The sequence below is a fragment of the Rattus norvegicus genome, chromosome 19 (assembly GCF_021556685.1).
Source record: "Rattus norvegicus strain SHRSP/BbbUtx chromosome 19, alternate assembly SHRSP_T2T, whole genome shotgun sequence".
Lineage (NCBI taxonomy): Eukaryota > Metazoa > Chordata > Mammalia > Rodentia > Muridae > Rattus > Rattus norvegicus.
The window spans coordinates 68,587,932-68,610,664 of NC_141552.1; the positions used below are offsets into that span (position 1 = coordinate 68,587,932).

The following is a 22,733-nucleotide window of genomic DNA, read 5'->3' on the forward strand; positions in this document are numbered from 1 at the left end:
TGCAGCCCTCCCCTCTGCCCCCTTCCACTTCATCCATTCACGCCGACATTCGAAGCAAACTTTCCTTTTGGGAGTTCCCACATAGCATCTCTTCCTAGGGAACCCAAGTTGAATCAGGCAGCTGTGTTCAGATGCGTTGGCTCCCCTCCCTTCATGCACTCTGTTCACCAAGGTCATCCCTCAGGTAGTGTATTAACTTTGGGCAATTACGAAATGAGTAAGCGATGAATTTGGCGTTCAAATAGCTCACGGTCTATTCAAGGAGAAGAATGCGTCTAAAAATAGAATCACCAAAGCTTTTGTAAGAAATGGCGGGCCCACCAGTAACCCTTTAAAAAGCGGGTCAGGTGCCTTCTTCAAAGCAGTCCTCACTCAGTAACTACTCACACGTGGATTTTTTTTTTTTTTTTTGGTTCTTTTTTTCGGAGCTGGGGACCGAACCCAGGGCCTTGCGCTTCCTAGGTAAGCACTCTAACCACTGAGCTAAATCCCCAGCCCCTCACACGTGGATTTAAAGTTCTGCCTGCAGACTCAGTGAAGGGCATCCCTGACAGGCTGGCTCAGCTTCAGAAGTCCCACAGCACTTGATAAAGCTAACTTTTGGTTTCAAAATGCCAGAGCCTCTTGGCTGTGAAGCTAGCTCTGTCAGCAAAGCGCCTTCTGCAGGACCGTGAGGACAGAGGAGCTGATTCCCCAGAACCCTATAAAAAGAAGCTATGTGTGTTGTGTACACCTGTCATCCCAATGCTGGGCAGGGGGTGGGGGAAACAGGAGGCTCCCCAGAGCTCCAGGCCAGCCAGCCTAGCTGAATCAGTGACTTTCGGGGTCAGTGAGGATCCTGTCTCTAAAATATGATGGATCAAGATTGAGGAAGACACCTGACATCAGTCTTACACACACACTCGAACACACACTCACACATACGCACACACATACATTCACATACACTCACCTGCACACAGACAGACAGACAGACAGACAGACAGACAGAATGCCTGAACCCGTCTTTCTGACCTATCTTGATTCCTTCTTTTTTCCCTCCCACAAATGAGGATCTTATGAGTCCTTCCTTCCCACATCCTTTGTGCTTTATGGTTTCTGGCTCAGGTCTGCTCCCCAGAAGAACTTGACCTGAAATTCATTCAGATTGTCAGGAAACTGGGTCGCGCTCTGGCCAGCCAAATGTGAGGACCTCACTGGAGTTGACAAATGTGGCACCGATAACTCCCTGGCCCAGCCTAGTGTAGAGGCTGTTAGAACTCCGTTCAGAGGTTAGGTACAGAACACACCAACAGTGTTTTGGGTCACTGAAAAGTACAGGCAGGCAGCACAGGACAGGGTGCCGGGTGGCTGCTGTTTAAGGGCGAGGCTTTTGGGAAATGACAAAAGCCCACAGTGCCAAGTCAGCAGAGCGATGGGAACAGAGGCCTGGAGTCAGTGGCGTGGCAAGAGGCTGTAATTCTGACAGGAAAAGGATGCAGGAAGCTGAGGAACAGGCCCAGATTGCGATCACAGGAACATTCTAGAGAAGTCATAGTTCTCCAAGAATGGGTAGGCCAACCACACCAAGGCCAGGACATTTTGGGGAAAGCCTGGGTCCTGAGACAGGAGATGGGGACATCATGATGACCAAACTAGAAAGTTTCCCATGAGCCACAGGACTCCCAGAAGTTACCACCCCTTGGAAGCTGGGGCAAAGGACTCTGTCCTGTGGGGCACCAAATGCCCCTCTGTGGGGCCTTAGCCACCTTCTTTTTTTTTTTTTTTTTTTTTTTTGGTTCTTTTTTTCGGAGCTGGGGACCGAACCCAGGGCCTTGCGCTTGCTAGGCAAGCGCTCTACTACTGAGCTAAATCCCCAACCTTAGCCACCTTCTCTCTTTGGCCAGGTCAACGGCTAGTCACAGCACAGTCCACCAGGGCAAAAGGCTCCTGTGGAAAAGGAAAAGTCCAGATTCCAAAATACTCCAGGATATGCACAAGGGCAACAGCAGGACTCAGCTCAGGGTGCAGTGGATTTTGTGGTCGATTAGAGAAAGTTTATCATGTTGAGAGCAGGAGCTGACACCCTGCCTCAGAACCCTGGGGCACACGGCATGCAGGTGACTCCTGGAACTACAGACAGCACAGTGGCTCACACTACCAGGGAATGCTGGGATTGCCCATGCAGGTGGTAGAAACGGCGATCAAAAAGCCTGAAAGTGATCAAACCACCTAAGGGAGTATTGTCTGCAAGGACTGGGACTGTGGAAGAGCATCAGAGAGAGACAAACAACATCGATCCCTTTCTTTTAAGGCATCTGGGACAAACCAAGGTAGGATTCCATCGAACTTTTCCACGGGGACCAACATGTTTGTTATCCTTACGTGGGAGAGGGTTTGCTGGCAGTAACGTGCGTCAACCCAAAACAGATGCTGGGGGCCATTATCATCCACCATGGGGATGATGGCTTCCCTGTAGCTGAATGGGTCGAGCTTCCTCAGCCTATACACTCTGGCCCATCTCCAAGACTCTGAAACCACGTGCAATTGAAGCCCAACTGAGTGTAGATGCCTGGGAGGGGCAGGCGGACACTTGAGTAAATGTTCAGTGGTCTCCCCACCCCCCCCATGTCAACAGCCACAGAGTGTGCTCTGTATGGACCTTTTGGATGCCTTCCTAAATGGCACCTGGTCAACTCCTCATGTGATTGTTCATCAGGAAGAGGCAAAGAGTCAAGTAGACCCAGACACGCTTTCCTACCAAGATAGTGGACTTAGAGTGATCAGTGAGGTTCCGCCCAGATTGTTCTCATAAGAACCCCACTCTGTGTTGTCGCCCTTTCTGACTCTGTCACTGCCGAAGGAATGCTGAGAACTTTCCCATTCCTCACTGACTGCCGGAGCGCTGAGCCATCGTGGTCTTGTAGAAAGCCAAGCTTGGTTATCGGAACCCAATCACTTCTCAGGTGGTGACGAGCGTGCGTGAGTACGTTGCGTGCGTGCGTGCGTGCGGGCAGTCCTTCCTGGGGATAATGGCGATCATCCGTACGTTAATGACCTGGCATGGAGTGGTTGCTGGGGGAGCCATTAGTCCCCAGCAGACTCTGGCTGGTTTCTGTGAATATCCTCTAAGTGGTTACCCTGGAGACCTTCTTAATGAATCGAAATCCTTTGCACACAGCTGCAGTCAGTCACTGGCCGTGAGGAGCAGCCTTTTCTGAAGGTTTTGCCCAAGGCCATCCTCTATCCAGAGGACTCTCTTTCTAGATGGTTCCCTGGTGGTGTTAAACAGCGTCGTTGTGCCTTCAAGTGCCAGGCAGACTAGTCCTATGAGCCTAAGCTGAAAAAAAATACCCTCTTCCATCACAAGCATGGCTAAGTCTGTGTAACACTCTTCTCTGACTAGAACCTCGCACACATTTGGTTGCACCATTCTGGGGACTCAGAACCGAGAAAGCCCAAGGAGAGGCCCACCCAGAGGAGGTGGAGCCTTGGTAGAGGAGGTGGAGCCTTGGTAGAGGAAGTGGAGCCTTGGTGGAAGAGTGGAGTCTTGGTAGAGGAGGTGGAGCCTTGGTAGAGGAGGTGGAGCCATCGTAGAGGAGGTGGAGTCTTGGTGGAGGAGGTGGAGTCTTGGTAGAGGAGGTGGAGCCATCGTAGAGGAGGTGGAGCCTTGGTGGAGGAAGTGGAGCCTTGGTGGAAGAGTGGAGTCTTGGTAGAGGAGGTGGAGCCTTGGTAGAGGAGGTGGAGCCATCGTAGAGGAGGTGGAGCCTTGGTGGAGGAGGTGGAGTCTTGGTAGAGGAGGTGGAGCCATCGTAGAGGAGGTGGAGCCTTGGTGGAGGAGGTGGAGCCTTGGTAGAAAAGGTGGAACCTTGGTAGAGGAGGTGGGAAGAAAAACCAAGAAGTGGGAGAGAGAAGGGGTTGGGGAGAGAGGGAGGAGGGATGTGAATTGAGGAGGGCACTGTTTGCTGTTTAATAATTTAGAAGAGAGCATGGTAGAGGTAGTGAAGACAGAAAGGTTGGCAACCGTTTAGAGTAAGAAGGCTGCCTTTTGTCTCTTGCTTCCTCCTGGCAACCACCCCTGGTTTGTGACTCCCTGCCCTCCACCAATCCTCCTGGACTTTGATCCTGCCCTTGCTGTCCATCTGTCCCTGCTTGGTCTTTCATTTTAAACCCCCTTTTTAGTGGCCTCCACTCCCCCCCCCCCGTTTGAATTGTCATTTAAGCCTAACTCTTTTCCTAATAGCTTGAATTCTCCTAGAGTCATCAATCTCAGGACCTTGTGAGTAACAGCCCAGCTTCCTCCCTGGGTCTTAGAACAGTCAGGCTTCTGTACAAACCCATGATATTGCCTGGCTGAATCAAGAACCACGACCCTGACGTGCAAGGAAGGAAGGGTCCCATCTGGGCTCCTCTCTCTCCTCACTCACTGGACGATGCACTTGCTGTCCGCTGTCTGCATGGCTGGAGTGTAACCTGCTTTGCAAACTACTCAGGCTTCAAATGAGATAGAGCTTGGGGCAGAGTCGGGGGCCAGGGTGGGGGTGAGGAATCAGCGGGAGCTGCACTTCTCCTCAAACCTGTGTCCCATTTCTGCACAGAGGAGTTGCTGTTTTTAGATGGCCGATGTCTTAGTCAGGGTTTCTATTCCTGTACAAACATCATGACCAAGAAGCAAGTTGGGGAGGAAAGGGTTTATTCAGCTCACACTTCCACATTGCTGTTCATCACCAAAGGAAGTCAGGACAGGAACTCAAGCAGGTCAGGAGGCAGGAATTGAGGCAGAGGCCATGGAGGGATGTTACTTACTGGCTTGCTTCCCCTGGCTTGCTCAGCTTGCTCTCTTATAGAACCCAGGACCAGCCCAGGGACAGCACCACCCACAATGGGCTGGGTCCTCCCAGCTTGATCACTAATTGAGAAAATGCCTTACAGCTGGGTCTCATGGAGGCCTTTCCTCAAGGGAGGCTCCTTTCTTTCTCTGCGATAACTCCAGCTTGTGTCAAGTTCACACACAAAACCAGCCAGTGCAGCCGAGCAGTAGGGATCTGAGAGGAGAAGCACTCACTGCCTAGGCACAGCTGTCTCTCAGCTGGGCTGGGTAGAAGCCTTGTCCCACATAGGAACATCTTAGTGTGTACCTGACTCCAGAAACGATTCTGAAAGAGAGCGGCTGTGATTTCCAGCTGAAACCAAACCAAACCAAACCAAACCAAACCAAACCAACCAACAAACAAACCCACCAACACAAAGTCCAAGAACATGGCTCAAAGCGCTTCTATCCATGCAAGCCTGGGGACTTAAGTTCAGATCCCAGAACCTACATTTAAAAAAAAAAAAAAACTGCTGGACAAATTGCAGCACAAGTGTCAGAAATGCTCAGGTCTCCATGGAGAAATGGGAGGTGGAGACAGGAGGATTCCAGGAGCTTGAGCGCCAGCTAGCTTGGTATATTCAGTGTCAAAGACTGTGTCTCAACCAGCTTGGAAAGTCAAAAAGTTGTCCTGCCAGTGTAGAACTAGAGTTTCATAAAGGTTACTCGTTGTCAGAGCCCGAATGTGCAGAACTAGAGTTTCATAAAGGTTGCTCATTGTCAGAGTCCGGCGGATGTGCAGGGCCAGACGTGCCTGAGGGAGAGCCAGAGATAGGACTTGCCAAACCAGCTCTCAGCCCCAAGGACACTGACCATCCGTAGCTACCCCCTCCCCTTCCTTCACCCCCCTGAGTGAGATGAGCCACCCTACCTGCCTGCCTAGCTGCTAGATAACACATACTCCTTGCTGATGTCATTTCGCGCCGAAAGTAACTGTGCACCTTTTGAATTGACCAATCATGTGTAACCGCGCGAATGCCCCTAACCTCCCCTATATAAACCCCCGAGTTTGGAAGCTCGGGGTCGATTCCTCTGTCTCCTGTGTGAGATATGTGTCGACCCGGGATCCCACTAAGACCTGGGATCTCGTTAATAAAGCTACCTCTTGCTGTTACATCAAGAATGGCTCCTCGTGATTCCTGGGGGCACCCTACCCTGCGATCGGAGCGAGAGACGCGGCTCCCCGTTTTGGGGTATGCTCTTTCACCAGCTCCACACGAATTTGTGACACTTGTGTGCACACCCACCTCAAGCACACGTACAAATGCACTCATGCATTAGTGATCGAAAAGCCCTTCCCCACACACTTTCGTGTGTGTATATGTATAGGAGCGTGTGCGTGGCTCTGTTACCTGTAATCTGTCACTCTTTCTACCTTCTATATTTATCTCCACCCTAGTGTGACTTTTAAGATGAAACTTGAAGCCTCTGGTGACCTCAGGTGTCCTTTCTCTGGGTGGTTATTCCAGGTGGGGTGACACAGCTGAGGGTTAAACTCCAGGAAGATGTCATCATTTAAAACCAGACACCAAGGCAACAGTCTGCGTGAAACATATTAATATGCTAAGGGTATAGCAAGGAAAGAGTCTGGGCTGCCCCGGGGACAAGAGTGAACTCTGAGGGGGTGCCTGACTGTTTCTGTGCCAACCTCGCACCTCAAGAAGGTTTTTCTTGGTTCTTTAGATTCCTGGCAGGCTGAAGACGCAGGGCGGTGGGTCGAGTGCCTGTTGTGCAGTCTTCAGCGTGGTACTGACGAGGTGTGGAGCTGCCGGCCTGTAATCTCTGTACTTGGAAGGTGGAGGTCAAAGGATCAGAGGTCCAAGGTCATCCTCAGACTACACAGTGAGACCGAGGCTGGGTTTTAAAACAAAACCGACAAAATGGGGAGTGAGCTGCCCAGAGGCTGCACTGTTTTGTTTTGTTTTGTTTTGTTTTGTTTTGTTTTGTTTTGTTTTCTAGGCTAATACTTGGGTTGTACATGTGTCTGTCTGTCTGAGGTTTTGCTCCAGAGGATCAGAACCTCCATGCTCCCTGTCTGGATAGGAGGGTTGCCCTCTGTTCGCTCAGCCCACAAGGCAGGAGGGAAGATTGAATGAGGAGTTAATTGACCCTCCCCAGCCTGCTCCCATTTGGATACAGCTCCCCTGATGTTTGAAAGCATCTCAAAGCCTCTTCTGGAGATGATTCTCAAGGACCCTCGCAGGGAGAGAGGAGTCCTTAGCTGTAATGTGAATGGGCGCCCGTCCAAATTCATAACCGTTCAGCCTTCCACACGGGATGCTGAATCCAGGCAGGGGTGCAGCTCTGATTTCTTATCCTAGGAGCAAAATCAAACCAGGGAGGGTGAGGAAGGGGAGCATTAATTCCGCACTGTCCCAACAGTTACAGCTGCGGGTCCCTGTGGCGCACCATCACCCGGGAGGCTGAAGCGGGAGGACCGGAAGTTCAAACCCAGCCAATGCTACATGGTGGGTTTAAGACCAGCTTGTCCTGTACAATGCCGCTGTCTCAAAACAAACAAACAAACAAACAAACAAACAACAAATAACAAATAACACATGCGTTTGTCCCCTGAAACTGCCCACGTTCGGAAGAGGGCCGCTGGTAGTTGCTGGGCACAGCACAAAGACACGGAGCACTGCGAAGGTCTTCTTTGAAATCTCCGTATTTCATTTTAGCTAATTCCAATCCAGTAATGAATAATTCATGATTCGATTCCATCCTAAGTAGCCACACGTGGCGTAGCTGCATGCGGGGCTGCAAAAGCTGTGCGTTTATAAAGGTGATTCGTTACGGAGAAGAAGGGAAAAGAAGGGTTTAATGTGAGCACAGGGCCAAGTCTGGGCGTCTTTCCTTCGCCGTCTTGATGAAATTTCTGGAGAGCAGAGGAGCCAGCCGAGAGCTGTTCATCAAAGAGCCCATCGCAGCTACGGATGGGGAGACCCGGATTCCTGCGTGTCTGCCATCCCGCACGGGACTCAGACTTTATAATACTGTATTTCATTTTAATCGATTTAAGCACAGAAAAAGACAATCTGGTTTTTTGTTTGTTTGTTGGTTTTTTTTTTTTTTGGTATTTTTTTATTCTCTCCCCGTACCCTCTGTGTGTCTGTGCATATCCTAGGTCGGCGAGTGTATGATTATTAAGTTAAGCCTTTGGGATGTCATACCCCAGCCCTGGTCCCCCATCTTCCACCAACCCAAAAGCTCAAAATGCCAGCAGACAGTACCTGAGAGAGACGCAGAGCAGAGTGAGTTTCCCTGGTTTGCTAGAACCCACCTACCCACCGTTTCCACTGATGTACTTTTTTTTTTTTTTTTTTTTTTGGTTCTTTTTTTTCCGGGGCTGGGGACCGAACCCAGGGCCTTGCGCTTCCTAGGCAAGCGCTCTACCACTGAGCTAAATCCCCAACCCCTGCACTGATGTACTTTTAAAACTGCCTTGACTTACAACTTTATTTTGCTCTACAGCTTCCTAACCCACACTGGAACACGTGTGTCATCCAAGGTGACCAGAATCCCAGTTCCCAGACTCTGTTCACTGGGACGGTTGATCATGTTTCTGCCTTGGGTTCCTTTGATGGTGGATGTGTTGGTTTGAATGGGTTTGGCCTATTCACATGTTTGAATTCTTGGCCCTAGGGAGTGGTGCTATTAGGAGGTATGGCCTTGTTGGAGGAAGTGTGTCGTGGTGGGGGTGGGCTCTGAGGTCTCCTATGCTCGAGCTCCACCCAGTACGGAAGAGAGCCTCCTCCTGGTTGCCTTCAGATCAGGATGGAGAACTCCTGGCTCCTGTTGCATCAACCATGTCTGCCTGCACGTTGCCTTGCTTCCCACCATGATGAAAATGGACTGAACCCCTGAACCTGTAAGCCAGCCCCACCTAAATGTTGTCTTTATAAGAGTTGCCTTGGTCGTGGTGTCTGTTCACAGCAATGAAACCCTAACTATGACAGTGGACTCTATTATCTGTAAACCAAACGAACCTTTACCTTCGAGGTCACTCTTGGTTACGGTGTTTACCACAGGAACAGAAAGCACAGCCATGCACATCCGGGTTGAGGTTAACCTCTCGAAGAGAGAGCTGTGCTGTGGGTCAGGAGCTATGTCAAGAGATAAAACAAACTGGAGGAAGAGGCGGTCTGGTACAGACTCGCATCCAAACCTGCTACATTATTCTCGTGCATTCTGAAGAGAAACAGGACAGATGCTCTGGGCTGGCGAGCGAGCCCTGCAGAAATCAGGAACTGCCAGATAAGCCTAGCCGCACAGAGCCCTTTGATGTGGGAATCTGCACCACTATCTGGGCCCCCGGACTTATCAATAAACTTTGATCTGAGGAGAACCGGATGCTAGGAGGTAAGCACTGTTCGTGTTTGCTTAGCTGCAGTTACACAGATGCCCCTTGGGGCTCCCGGGAACATTCTGGGGCTGTGGCTTCTGGCATTTCAGAATTCCTTCAGCAACTGTCTTCCATCCTGGGAGTCTTTCCTGGAGCTTTGGGAGAGCTGCTTGCTGTTTGCAGAGTCCGTCTACAGAAGGGGGTGCAGCTAAGACCTCACAAAGAAGGATAGGCAGTGGGGAAGAGCTGAGTCACCCACGGCGGCGTAGGCTTTGCTTCCATTACGTCTAAATTACCTTCTCCTTTATGTTGGATTTATTTATGGGTACGTACAGAGGCAAAGAATAGCTATTAGGGCTGTAAATTGCAACTGATACGGAGATTGATGGCCTTAAAAATAGTCCACGAGGGAATTCGGGGTCTTGTTTAACCATCTCTGAAGTGTGTCTCCTCCAGCATTCACGGGTGTTATAAAACGTATAAGCCTGTGATCACACTGCCCACGTGGTTCCCAGAGGCAGGACTGGAAGTTCGTTCCAGAATTCCCTGTCCGAGAGGAGCCTCTCTGTGACATTCTGAGTGAGTGTCACCTTAACACACCGTCATTGTCTGAAGGTCACAGAATCTAGACTCAGAGCTGGACTCAACCCATCCGAAATGGCATCATCTTCAAGTAGTGAGGGCTGGGAGGGGAGAGGAGTCTGTACACTTCCTTCCTACTGGCCAGAGGAGGGCAGGACCCATTGCCTCCAAGGCAGAGGTGGGTGGGGCTTTCCCACACGCAGGCAGTTTCTGCAAGCTGGCAGGAGCTTCTTGTTAAACTTCAAGGAACTTGGGAACTCTCTTCTTATACATAAGCGCTATGAATCCAGCTGAGTGCACACACACCTCCTGTGTCCAACACTCAGGTTTGCAAGGCCAGCTTTGGCTGCCTAACAGGTCAAAAGCCAGCCTGGGCCACATGCGAGCCTGCCTTAAAAACAAAATCAATGGCGAAGTTGCATCGCGCGAAAATATATTTTAAAAGCAGAGTTAATTCTTGCTGAATATCGTGGTTGTGGGACCATTACCAGGTAGGGCCTCGCTGGTAAAAGCAGGTCGCTGAGGGCAGGCCTTTGAAAGTTCTCTCCCGCCTCTAATCCCAGTCTCAGTCCACCGCCGCCATGTGAGGAATTCATGCGCTCCTTCTGCCACGCCTTCCCCACCATTGTTGACTGAGACCATGAGCTGAAATACCATCTCCTAAGTGGTTCTTCTCAGGTCCTGTCACAGGGACACAAAGGAAGAAGCATGGAGTCAGGCGACCTCACCGACTTGAGTCTCCTACAGTGGTTTGTTGAACATCCCTTTAAAAACGCCCTGTGTGGCCTTCATGTGTGTTTTCCTGTGTGGCCTTCATTGTGTTTTCCTGTGTGGCCTTCATGTGTGTTTTCCTGTGTGGCCTTCATGTGTGTTTTCCTGTATGGCTTTCATGTGTGTTTTCCTGTGTGACTTTCATGTGTGTTTTCCTGTGTGGACTTCATATATGTTTTCCTATATGAACTTCATGCCCCTTTCCCTGTGTGGCCCTCGTGTGTTTTCCTGTGTGGCCCTCATGTGTGTTTTCCTGTGTGGACTTCATGTGTGCTTTCTTGTGTGGACTTCATATATGTTTTCCTATGTGAACTTCATGCCCCTTTTTCTGTGTGGCTTTCATGTGTGTTCTCCTGTGTGGCTTTCATGTGTGTTTTCCTGTGTGGCTTTCATGTGTGTTTTCCTATGTGGATTTCATGTGTGTTTTCCTGTGTGGATTTCATATATGTTTTCCTATGTGAACTTCATGCCCCTTTCCCTGTGTAGCCCTCATGTGTTTTCCTGTGTGGCCCTCATGTGTGTTTTCCTGTATAGACTTCATGTGTGTTTTCCTGTGTGGACTTCATGTGTGCTTTCTTGTGTGGACTTCATATGTTTTCCTATGTGAACTTCATGCCCCTTTTTCTGTGTGGCCTTCATGTGTGTTTTCCTGTGGCCTTCATGTGTGTTTTCCTGTGTGGCTTTCATGTGTGTTTTCCTGTGTGACTTTCATGTGTATTTTCCTGTGTGGCTTTCATGTGTGTTTTCCTGTGTGGCTTTCATGTGTGTTTTCCTGTGTGGATTTCATATATGTTTTCCTATGTGAACTTCATGCCCCTTTCCCTGTGTGGCCTTCATATGTGTTTCCCTGTGTGGCCCTCATGTGTGTTTTCCTGTGTGACCCTCATGTGTGTTTTCCTGTATAGACTTCATGTGTGTTTTCCCGTGTGGACTTCATGTTTCTTTTCCTGTTTTTTTCCTTTGGGATTGGGGATTAGGTGGAGGGGAGTCCAGGAGGACAGGTTGCCTGGAACTCTTTGTGATGGATAGAACACTAGTTCCCATGACACGCCTTTTACCTTTAGTCTGGAGTCAGATTCTTGTCAGTTTGGGTTGTTCAAGAGTCCATCCATGGTGGAAGTTAACAGGTGGATAAACAATGCCTTCCTTTATCTCTCTGCCCTTCTGTGGTATCCTAAAGGTAGAAATCAGAGATTTACAGACCCCGCAGTGAGCTGGAGCTGAGAGAGGATATGACGGCGTGCTCAGGGTAACAAGCCCCGTCTTCCCTAGCCGGGGTCATCTAATTAGGTGGCTGCTGGAGTTCATTTTCCCAGCTGCCTGTGGTGGGCATCATGGAACTGAAGCTTGGAGCTATGGAACTTACTGCAGCAAATTCCCAACCAGTCTTCAGAACGAAACAGCCCTGACACCCACGGGGCTCTATCTCCCATGGACACGAGTGGCTAGGTTAAAATATGAACTGTAACTGTCCTGTTTTCTGTTCTCTGATGACCTGGGCCCAGCTGACCTACAGCGCCCTCAGTCAACACTAATCCAAATTAGACCTAAATTAGACCAGCGGTTCCCTTTCTGTTGGTCTGATGACCTGGAGTGACCACTTTGCCCTCAGGCTTAATAACGAATATGAAATATGTAAATGGATGTGGGCACATCAATTAAAGTGAGGATGGCTTGCCCATTTTGACCCAGAGTCTTTTTGTGTTTGATATACTTTCTTAATTAAAAAGCATACCATGATTAGAATTGCAGCATTAGGAGGGTGTGTGTGTGCGTGTGCGTGTGCGCAAAATAAAGAGAAAGGAAGGCTAGGGGACAGCTCTTGGCAGTGTTTAAGCTTAGTGGGTCAAGATTGTTTTCAACATAATAAACCACAGAGACAAGGGAAGTCCTTTAGTGCTCGAGTTGAGCTTGGCATCTGTCTCTAGGACCTCTGAAGTTGCCAAGGGGAATCTGAAGTTCAAGTCTTCTTTACAATCAGATACGATCCTTCTTGATCCTTCTTCCTGCCAGCCCCCACCAGTGTGTGTCGCTGCACAGAGAACACACTCACACTACAGCTTGGGCCATGGGTCCTCTGCATGAGAACTCACTCCACGCTTAGTGCTGTTAGCTGTCAATCCCTGGGAAACGAAACCATCGCACCTCAAAGCGCTTCTCTCGTTCGTAGAAACTCTCTTCCCAGGATGTGTTTAGAGTTTCTGGCTGCATGAGACTCTGTTAAGTCATCTCTTAGGAAAGTTTCCCCCAACTCTGTCTCCTTGAACTGCGCTTCCGGACCAGCTGTTAGCGTTTTTGTGTAAGCTCCACCCCACAGTTACCTGGCAACAGCCAGGTCTGACTCACTGTAAATGGGGCTGCTCGCCCCCTCCTCTCCTTCTTGCTCCCCACTCTCTCCTCATTCCCGTCTCTCCACATGCTCATGGCCAGCCTCTATTTCTCTAGACTCTCTCTCTCTCTCTCTCTCTCTCTCTCTCTCTCTCTCTCTCTGCCTTTCTCTGCCTCTACTACCCTCTCAACTCCCCTCCCCATGCCCTGAATAAACTCTATTCTATACTATACAGATATATGGCTTCCTCAGGGAGAAGGGATGCCTCAGCATGGGCCCGCAGAGGTACCCCCATCCCCCCATTCCTCACGACACATCCATAAAACATATCCCTCCCTCCCTCTCTTTATCTTTTTAAAAAACACATCACACACACACACACACACACACACACACACACACACACACACACACACACCGTCATCCTTCACCACATACAGCACTGGCAGAAATCATCTTCCTTGTCTGCCGCTCGCTGCACAATGTCTATTCTTCCTGACTTAAACAAGATCACAGAGGAAAGGACAAGCCCTTGTTCTCACCTTGGATCCCTGAACCTCAAACAGGGGCTACACCTACTATGTTCACGATAGTTATTGGATTAACAAGAACATCTGTGAGTTTTAGTGTGAACTTGGGATCAAACCAGCCTTGCCTGGACCATGCCACAGCTGCCCATCTGGGAACCCTATCCCAGCACTCTGGGAACCACAGATTCTGCCTGAATATGTATTTTAGATGACAGAAGATTCTGCTCTGAGGTCCCCTGAGAAAATACAGGGGGGAATAGTTCTTTTTTTATTAATCTTTTGTTGTATATAGGCATGTGCACATATATGGATGGTGATATGTATGTGTATGTTCATGTATTATGTGTGTGCATATGTATGGTCATGTATGTGCATGGTGATGAGTGACATGTGTATGTGTTTGTGTGCATGAGTGCAGGTGTTTGTGTGCATGGGTGCAGGTGTTTGTGTGTCTGGGTGCAGGTGTTTGTGCATGGGTGCAGGTGTTTGTGCATGGGTGCAGGTGTTTGTGTGCATGGGTGCAGGTGTTTGTGTGTCTGGGTGCAGGTGTTTGTGTGCTTGAGTGCAGGTGTTTGAGTGCATGGATGCAGGTGTTTGTGTGTCTGGGTGCAGGTGTTTGTGTGCTTGGGTGCAGGTGTTTGTGTGTCTGGGTGCAGGTGTTTGTGTGCATGGGTGCAGGTGTTTGTGTGCATGGGTGCAGGTGTTTGTGTGTCTGGGTGCAGGTATTCAGGTGCCCCAGAGCACACGTGTGGGGGTTAGAGGACAGGCTCGGTGTCCGTCCTTGTTCTCTACCGTGTCGGGGTAGGATGTTCACCATTGTATATGCCAGGTAAACCAGAGAGTCTACTATCCCAGCATTCTATCTCGCTATGCAAGTACAGGAATTACAGGTGTGGGCTGCTGAGTCTGGCCTCGTGTGAGATCTGAGCGTCTGAACTGAGATTGTCACAAAGTATCTACCCTTTGAGCCATCTCCCCAGATCAGGATTGCTTCTTTTTTTTTTTTGGTTCTTTTTTTCGGAGCTGGGGACCGAACCCAGGGCCTTGTGCTTCCTAGGTAAGCGCTCTACCACTGAGCTAAATCCCCAGCCCCCAGGATTGCTTCTTAACATGGCTACTTGATCACTTTCAACATGGGGGGTGCTGGTTGCTACCTGTACTGGTCACAGTTTATCTCCACTTCCTTAGACTCCATTTCCCCTCTGGCAATGGCTGGCCAGAAGGGCTCTCAGCAAGCACGCATTGTTTTCAGGGTTCTGAGACTTGAAAGACAGAAGAGCGTAGCCAAAAATAGCTCTGGGCCGCCATGGAATTGCTGGGAGTGAATCATGCTTCCTCCTCCAACTGGCTGTGTGACCTTGGGCAAGCTCCTCACCCTCTCTCTGCCTGCGGCTCTCATCTGTGTGAGGTAGCTCTCACTGGTGCACAGCCTGAGATTAATGCTAGCCACGTGATCAACACAGGGGAACATGGCAGGTGACTTGTAAGTTCTCCCTTTACTCTCCCGCCCATCCATAAGGGAATTTGCTGTCTGAGGACAGGCTGAGGAGCAGAACGCACAGAGCATGTCTGGTAAAGACCCAGTGCACTTCAGTGACTGGAATACTTTGGACCGGGGTTTCAAAAGGACTCGTCGTGAGATTTAGGCTGACACCTTGTAACACGAACGGCTATCTTCCTGAGTCCTGGTGACCACTGTGTTGATTAGATCAGGACACGGATCAGTGATTCTGTGTCCTGACTGATGTTTACCTCACCTGACTGTTACAGAAAGGCTGCAAGATGTGGTAGAGATGCCCTAGGGCTCCTCACCAACACCGTCCTGCACAGCACCCTGATGCTGCTGCTGTTGCTGTAAGCGTTGACAATAGTTTGCTTTATGAATTGATACACAGAGGCCTTGGTCAGCAGAAGGAAGCTACCAGAAGTCTCACCTTCTTATCTATACCCTTGCTTTCTGGGGAGTGTTCTTCAACTCTCAGATGCAACTTTCACTCTTTTGACCAGCTAAGGACCAAGATGTAGCCCCTTGATGGTGAACCACAACCCTTGTAAACCACTCTCTCCCGCCTGAGACTGGGGGCCTCCATACCAACGTCCCCGCCCTGCTCCCCTTCCCTGGGTGGTACAGAGCTCTGGTTTATGGGTGACTCCAGTGTTCAGCCATGGCTGCAGCTGCCTTCCTCCCTGTTAGGCTCCACACATGGCTGCTCGTACATCAGGGTAGGAGCGGCCACATCTTTGGAATTCCTTTCCATCTTGAGTCAGAAGAACCTGCATCTGTTGGCTCCCCGGGCATGGAGCCATAGTTAATGAGGAGCTTCGATCAGGCTTTTGGAATACCTCATGCCGGAGAAGGCGTCAGGGGGCAGCCAGGTCACTAGAGGCCGTCTAGCCATCCCTCGTATACGTCTGTGTTTGTGATGGGACTTTCCCTGGGGAGACATGAATGATGATGAGTCAGCTCATCCCAGAGAGAGGGAGGGAGGGAGGGAGGGAGGGAGAGATCAACAAACCAAAGGGAAGTGTTCATCCAAGGAGTGAACGAACGGGTGGCTCTGTGGAGATTGTTTACAGGGACAAGACCACTCAAGGGCAGCCACACTGACAGCAAGTCCCAGCCCAGTCAAGTCTTTATTTCATACCTAATAGTGACTGACATCCTTGGGAGAAGAGGGAACTTGTGGGGATGTTCGGGAGGCCTTGTGCTTCCTGTGCCTGGAACATTAACAGACCAGATCTCATGAGAGTCCTGTGTAGGTGACCACGGCTCCTCTACTTCAAGATGGCAAGGGTCCTGTCCAGCCTGAGGAGAGCATCTACCTCACAATCATACAGTGCTATTATATTGCATATGTACACACATGCAGGCAGTATATATCATAATACATATGTGTTACACGGTATGTATTACATGGGTAATATATATGCACGTGAGCGCACACACACACACACATACACACACACACACACACACACACACACACACACACACCTATTACACTTACATAGACCCTGCTATATATTCCACAAAGTCTAAGCCTTGGAAACCCGGTCCCCAGGGAAGCAGTACCGAGGGGACGAGACACACTCTCCTTTATTCTAGCGTCAAGCAAGTGACAGGTTATCCCAGGACTCGCTCGGTTAGCACCTCCACTTCCTCTGGCCAGCTTGCTGTGTCTCACCATGTGACACGCTTTGCTTCATCACGATGGTGCTTGGCTGAGCAGAGATGTCAACCCCATGCCCTCGGCCTTGGTAGCCTCCAGAACTGAGGGCTAAATATACCTCTATCCCATATAAACGGATAAATTGCCCTTCTCCGGGACTCAGGCACAGCCACAGACACGCCCGTCCTTGTAAACAGATGCCTGTCCTACATCTGTGTTCCGGCCCAAACACTGAACGTTCTGGAACGATGTCAGATGAAAAGATACCTGGGAGGATCATGAACGCCCGTCTGTGTGGAGGGCTGTTGCCATGACAGCTCAGCACCCTTGGGCAGACTCCTGATGAAGAGTTATTGCTTCTTAGCTAAAACACATCGCAGGGAAAAGATTAGTCATCGACTCGTGGAGAGATACAACAAAATTTTTTTTTCCCCTTCCAATCGCTCTCGGATGTAAACACACTGATCTGTGTGTGACAATCTGGGCCCACGTCTGACTCACTCAGCCCGCTCTTTCGTCACCGAGCTAGCAGAGGAAGGGATGAGAGGTCTCTCCTGCCCCCAGGGACCCTTCGAACAGCTGTGGGTAGCATCCTGTGGCATCAGCTTAGACAATGTATTCTGAAAGAGGGTTCAGGCAAGAACATCTCTATAAAGGTGACAGGCCGGTTGTTTGGCTGACACACTGCGCCTGACAGGAATATACCACGGGGTCCTCTGAGCACCACCTCAGAGCTGGCCACTGTCCTCTCCTCAGACTCTAGTAATCAGAGGCCCGGGGAGAAGGATAACAGATTAGAGAGGTGCTGGGTGCTCCAGGCCTCTGAGCTGTGGGAAAGGCTTCCATCTTGGGACCTGGAGATGTGTCTGATAGCTGAGGTGACTCCCCTTGGTTCGCTGCTGCTTCCAAATTCCTGAGATGTTGTCACCCTCCTCCTGCATCCCAGAGCTCAAGCCAGTCCCCCACACAGACACGGGCAACCCACTGTAACATCCACAAAGTGGACCCACAGAAATACCGCACGCGCTCGTGTGCTCCCGCGGGGATAAAAAGTTTAACTCCACGAAGCCATCAAGTCATCTTTGATTTGTGGGGAAGATTTTCAGGCCGCACATTTGTCGGGCATAAAATATGTGAGGTAGTAAACCATAGGACAATTATAATAAATAATTAAGAGAGTTTCCTCTTCAGCCCTGAAACCACAGGACACTCGGAGGCAGACGGGGGAGGCGAGCACCTCGCTGTTTTCTCCGCACTCTGCTCCAGTTTTCTCCCTGCGGCTGTCATAAAGCAGTTGGACTGTGGGGCGGGGGGTGCGGGGTGGGTGCGGGGTGGGAGGGGTGCAGTTAGTTCCAGGGGATCTGATGGCCTCTTCTGGCCTCCACAGGATCCAGGCGTGCCACGGCGCACAGACATGCAAGTGAGCAAGCAAGCACTCGTTCACAGAAGATATCTAAAATATATATTATCGAAAGAACCTCCAAGTCAGCCCAAGACCAAGTTCTCAGCATAAAGGAGATTTATTTGCTGCAGAGGGACCAAGGGCAGGAAGGAAGAGTCAAAGACAGGAGACAGAGGAAGAGGAGGAAGAAGAGGATGGGAACAAGAAAGAGGAGGGAGGGGTATTTGTCCTGGAGGGAGTGGGACACAGAGGACTGCCTCTGGATAGAGAGAAGACAGACAGACAGACGTGGCCCATAGGCAAATGGCGGTTTATAAAGGGAAAGGGGAAACCCTGTGTTTAGTTTTAACTGGGCGTGTTAATCAGGTGAGTCAAAGGAGACTTTGGATGGCTGGACTTCAATACTTTGATAGCTGGACCTTGATGGTCAGCCTCAGGAGGAGGAAGTGACCAAATAAGGGAATAGACCTTGGTGGCTAGCCTTGGGAATGTAATCTAACGGGTTTTAGGAAGGCAGAGGAAATGGGAGAGAAGGACAGGGCCCGCTGGTGCCGCTGGTGCCATGTTTGTCACCTTCTGGGCCTGCTAGAGCCCCTTTGTATATAATCTCTCTCTCTCTCTCTCTCTCTCTCTCTCTCTCTCTCTCTCTCTCTCTCTGTCTCGTGTGTGTGTGTGTGTGTGTGTGTGTGTGTGTGTGTGTGCGTCTTATACTTTCATGTCACAATCTATCACTGAGGGAAATTGAGGAAGGAACTTAATCAGAATCCTGAAAGAGAAACCGTAGGGAAACCTGATAACCTGATGGCTGGCTCGCCCTCTGGCTCTGGCTGACTCATTCTGGCACTCAGCTAGCTTGCTTATACAGCCCAGGACTACCTGCCAAGGAATGGCTCACGGTGGGCTGGCCCTGCCTACACCGGTTATCAATCAAGACAATTCCCCAAGACAAGCCCATAGACCAATCCGATAAAGGCAATTACTCGGTTCAGTCACGCAACGCAGCTCTCAACGCTCACGTGAGAGGGTTCATAACCGACTGTGACTCTGGTTCTGAGGCACTGGACTCTACTCTGGCCTCTGTGGGTACCTGAACAGTCACAGGCACACCTACACACTGATCGGCACAGATCCACACACAATAATTCTTAAATTATTCTTTTTAAAGATTTATTTATTTATTTATTTATTTATTTATTTATTTATTTATTATAAGCACACCGTCTGTAGCTGTCTTCAGACACACCAGAAGAGGGCATCAGATCCCATTACAGATGGTTGTGAGCCACCACGTGGTTGCTGGGATTTGAACTCAGGACCTCTGGCAGAGCAATCAGTGCTCTTAACCACTGAGCCATCTCTCCAGCCCCTTAAATTATTCTTATAGATTCCCTTTTTCCTGATCACAGAAGAGGAAAAACTTAACGTATATAGAAGGAAAGGCCTAGGATCTGAGCCTGCTGGGCATCGATAAGGGAAAGCACCCATGGCACTGACATGTCACCTACAGCTAACGGAGAAATCACATCCTCTGGGAGCTTTGGGGAAGGATTGGTTGGATAACATCATTTGGAAACGTCTGACAAGGGGCAGTGGCCAACATTTCTTGCTCTCTATCTGCTCTCCGGCTGTAAGCTCTGCCTGATAAGAGCTTTCAGGGAAGAGGGGCCTAGATTCTGTTCCTGCAGGTCCTTGGCTCATGCTCAAATGACGAATCACGTAGAAGATAAGGAAATCGTCTCGGTTCTTTAAAGTTAAAAGAAGACGAGGTTAAAGACGCCATTTGGTGGATAGATGAGAAGATTCCCCACAATCAGGCACCCCAAATAAACCACGCTATTTAGCAAAATGTCCTCAGGGAGACAATTGAGCAGATATTTAGAGAGTGGAGAAAGAGCTCAGGATGTCTGGAGCATAAAGAATTCAGGTCTCGGAAGGAAAAATGGCCCTTCAGACGGCCAGGGATTGAGGTGTTCGGAGACGTGGTTCACGTAGAAGAGAAATGTTTTTGGAAACTCAGAGACTCACAGTGAAAATCTCACATGAGCCAAGTCCAGGGCCGGCGTGAAAAGAAGTAGAGAGAAGGGAGAAATTCACCCTAGACTACAAAGCAGAGTTTCTTTTATGGATGGTGACTCCCCCAAACCCCATTTTCCCCACCTGCCCTCCCAAGTAACCCGTGTATCTTGTCTACGCCAAACAGCTCACACTTCTGATGCACTCTCTCATAAACCACTAAGAGCCCTATTGGGCTCTGAGACCAGGCATCCCAAACCCTCCCAGGTAGAACTGATGATCCCTACGGTCAGATCCGAGTGTGTAAAATAGAAAAGGAATCACAAGGGCCATGTTTAAATTGGATTTGTTATTTGCTCGAGCAAACGCCTCGTGTGTGTGTTTCCTGAGCTCTGCTTCCGTTTTGTTTATCTCCAGAATTAAAGATAACGAGATACACAGCCGTCTGCGGCAGAGCTGAGGTGGGGATGCTCCAGTCAGAGTCCTACCTGCTGGACTGGCCCCACGGTGACCTCAGTGACCTCTGCAATCTTCACTCTGGATGCCACTCTCCTGGGAAGGCCAAGTCAGGGGGCAAGAGTGTGTGCCTAGTCTCCCAGCTACATGCTGGGTGTGGGGAGAGCAGCCGGGTGCATTTGAACGTGACAATGGAGTGGGTCCAGTCTGTTCTATAAAGTGTTGCAGTCACAGGGACTCCAGCTTAGTGAGCAGAGACACAGAACCTTTGTTCCAGCTCTGTGCTGCCGGTCAGAGCCAGTGGCATTTCTAGTGACTGAAGATCGGGCCTTCCCCACACACCAACTTAGACTCTTGGAGCCTCCCTGCTGGCCAGTACATCTTTTGCTAAGAACTTGAAGAGGCCCAGGTATCACCAGACCCAGATCTGCAGCAGGCTATGTGGCGGCCAGACTTTCAGACTCCAGGCACTGGTGGGAATGGGCCTTGATCTGCAATCTGTCTGCTTGGCGCTGTCTATGCCAGTCCCATGGGTCAGGAACCTTCATCATTCTCTTGACCCCGATGGCTCTCCCAGAGATGCCAGAGGGAAACTAAGGCACAGTAGGGGCTTTCGGGAGGGAGAAGTCCAAGGGATCTGAGCTGAGTCCACCTGAAATCTTCTCCTGAATTTTCTTTTCAATGTGGAGCCCTGGCTGGCCTATTCTAGAACTTGCTGTGTAGACCAGGCTGGCCTCATAACAATCTGCCTTTCTTTGCCTCCCAAGTGCTGGGATTAAAGTCGCACACCACTAGGCCTGGCTAGCTTTTTTTTATTATTATTATTTTTAATTAAAAAAATAAACAAATTTGTTCAGTGGTCTTTCTTGATTCCTTTCTTCTTTCTGTCCTGCTTTTGGGACTCCCTTCCTTCTTTACCCAGTCCCTCCTCCATTCTTCCCCTCCTCCATTCCTTCCTTTCATTTCTCTCCCTCCTCACTCCCTCCCCATACCTCCTTCCTTTGACCATCCTGGCTACTCTACAAAAACCCTGTTAAAGACAAACACCACAGTCAGCTTCACACGTACCTACTAGCTTTTCTAAAATCAAGACCATGATGATCACATTAATTGGTCGCTTTTCTCCGTGGGGACTCAGCATCTTTGGGCACAGAGCAGAGACAGGAAGGGACCATGCCAGCTAGCCCCACAGGTATAGCAGCCATGTGGTATTGGTGGGAGTGTACACCAGGCCTCGTGGGCAGAGGCAGGACACAGCCTCCACAGAGTGCAGCCAACATGGACCTAGAGCCTGGCACTGGGACAGGTGACTGTACTGACTCTCGGTTGATATTAAGCCCGTGAGTCAGAGTCGTAGCTAAGGTTAGCCCACCCATGGCACCAAGATAGTGAGCTTCACAGGCAGTGGGTACTGCCGTCACCTTCCGGCCTCTGTGAGAGGGGCCAGCTCATCATTTGTGCAATGGGATTTATTTCTCCTAAAATTGCCAGCAGCAGGACACGGGGCTGGAAGACCCCCACGTTGCCTCCGACTTGGGAACTCACTTTTGCACCGCACCCCGCTCAGCATCCACTGTGCAGGGCTTGGCTCAGCACCTGAGTTACTCCTGGATCGCAGAGCTTCTGTTCTCCTACACCCAGCACCGTTGTTGGCTACGTCCCATCCTTCCCTCTAGAATATGAAGATACTTCCAATCCTCCAGTTGAATTGAGTCCCACACTTGATCACACACGCCGTGAAGACTACTGGAGGACACCTTCACCACGCCTTCAGCCTGGGCCTCATGGGAACTGAGTTCTGAGTTCCCACAATGCCCTGGGGGAGGAGGAAACAGGGCTCTGAGCTCCCACAATGCCTTGGGGGGCAACAGGGCTCTGAGCTCCGGCAAGAAGGAGATGCTCTAGTTACAAAGCCACTTTTGGAGTCTGGCCACACACCTAAGTGGTCAGCTGAGTTCTGCCCTAGCCCTGGTGGCCTAGCTAGGCAGGGGCAACCACCCCCACTTCGGCGGCTTACATGGATCTTGTGCGTTGGAGGAATGTTGTCGTGCTACTCATAATTGAGGGACTTCCTCCTGCCTCCATCATTTTTAGAGACATCTTTTTCTTTTGATCCACGAGACCTAGCTAGGGCTTGTGTTTGTGTCTGGCTGTCTAATAGGTACTTTTCTCGTTTAAAATGCTCAGTGAGGGTGGGGGTCTGGAGAGAGGCAAAGTGAGAACTCACTTCAACATCAGAGACCCAGCTGTCATAGAGCTTTTCAAGATTGACACATACTCTGGGAGTGG

General features: G+C 50.0%; 1 long non-coding RNA gene across 3 annotated transcripts; it reads right to left on the reverse strand.

Annotated features, from left to right (window-relative positions):
• Positions 1 to 9,205: 9,205 nt before the first annotated feature.
• Positions 9,206 to 22,230, reverse strand: LOC102557452 (uncharacterized). 3 transcript variants are annotated; one of them, XR_015643674.1, is made up of 6 exons: positions 21,990 to 22,230; positions 16,841 to 16,937; positions 16,049 to 16,121; positions 15,747 to 15,838; positions 11,603 to 11,718; positions 9,485 to 10,454 (listed from the first exon to the last, which is right to left on the reverse strand). It is a non-coding gene; the product is annotated as an uncharacterized LOC102557452 (long non-coding RNA). The 3 variants fall into 3 exon arrangements; XR_015643673.1 differs by lacking the exons at positions 16,841 to 16,937; positions 21,990 to 22,230 and adding an exon at positions 14,558 to 14,665 and having other exon boundaries at positions 10,190 to 10,454; positions 16,049 to 16,213; XR_015643672.1 differs by lacking the exons at positions 16,841 to 16,937; positions 21,990 to 22,230 and having other exon boundaries at positions 9,206 to 10,454; positions 16,049 to 16,225.
• Between the last annotated feature and the right edge of the window lie 503 nt (positions 22,231 to 22,733).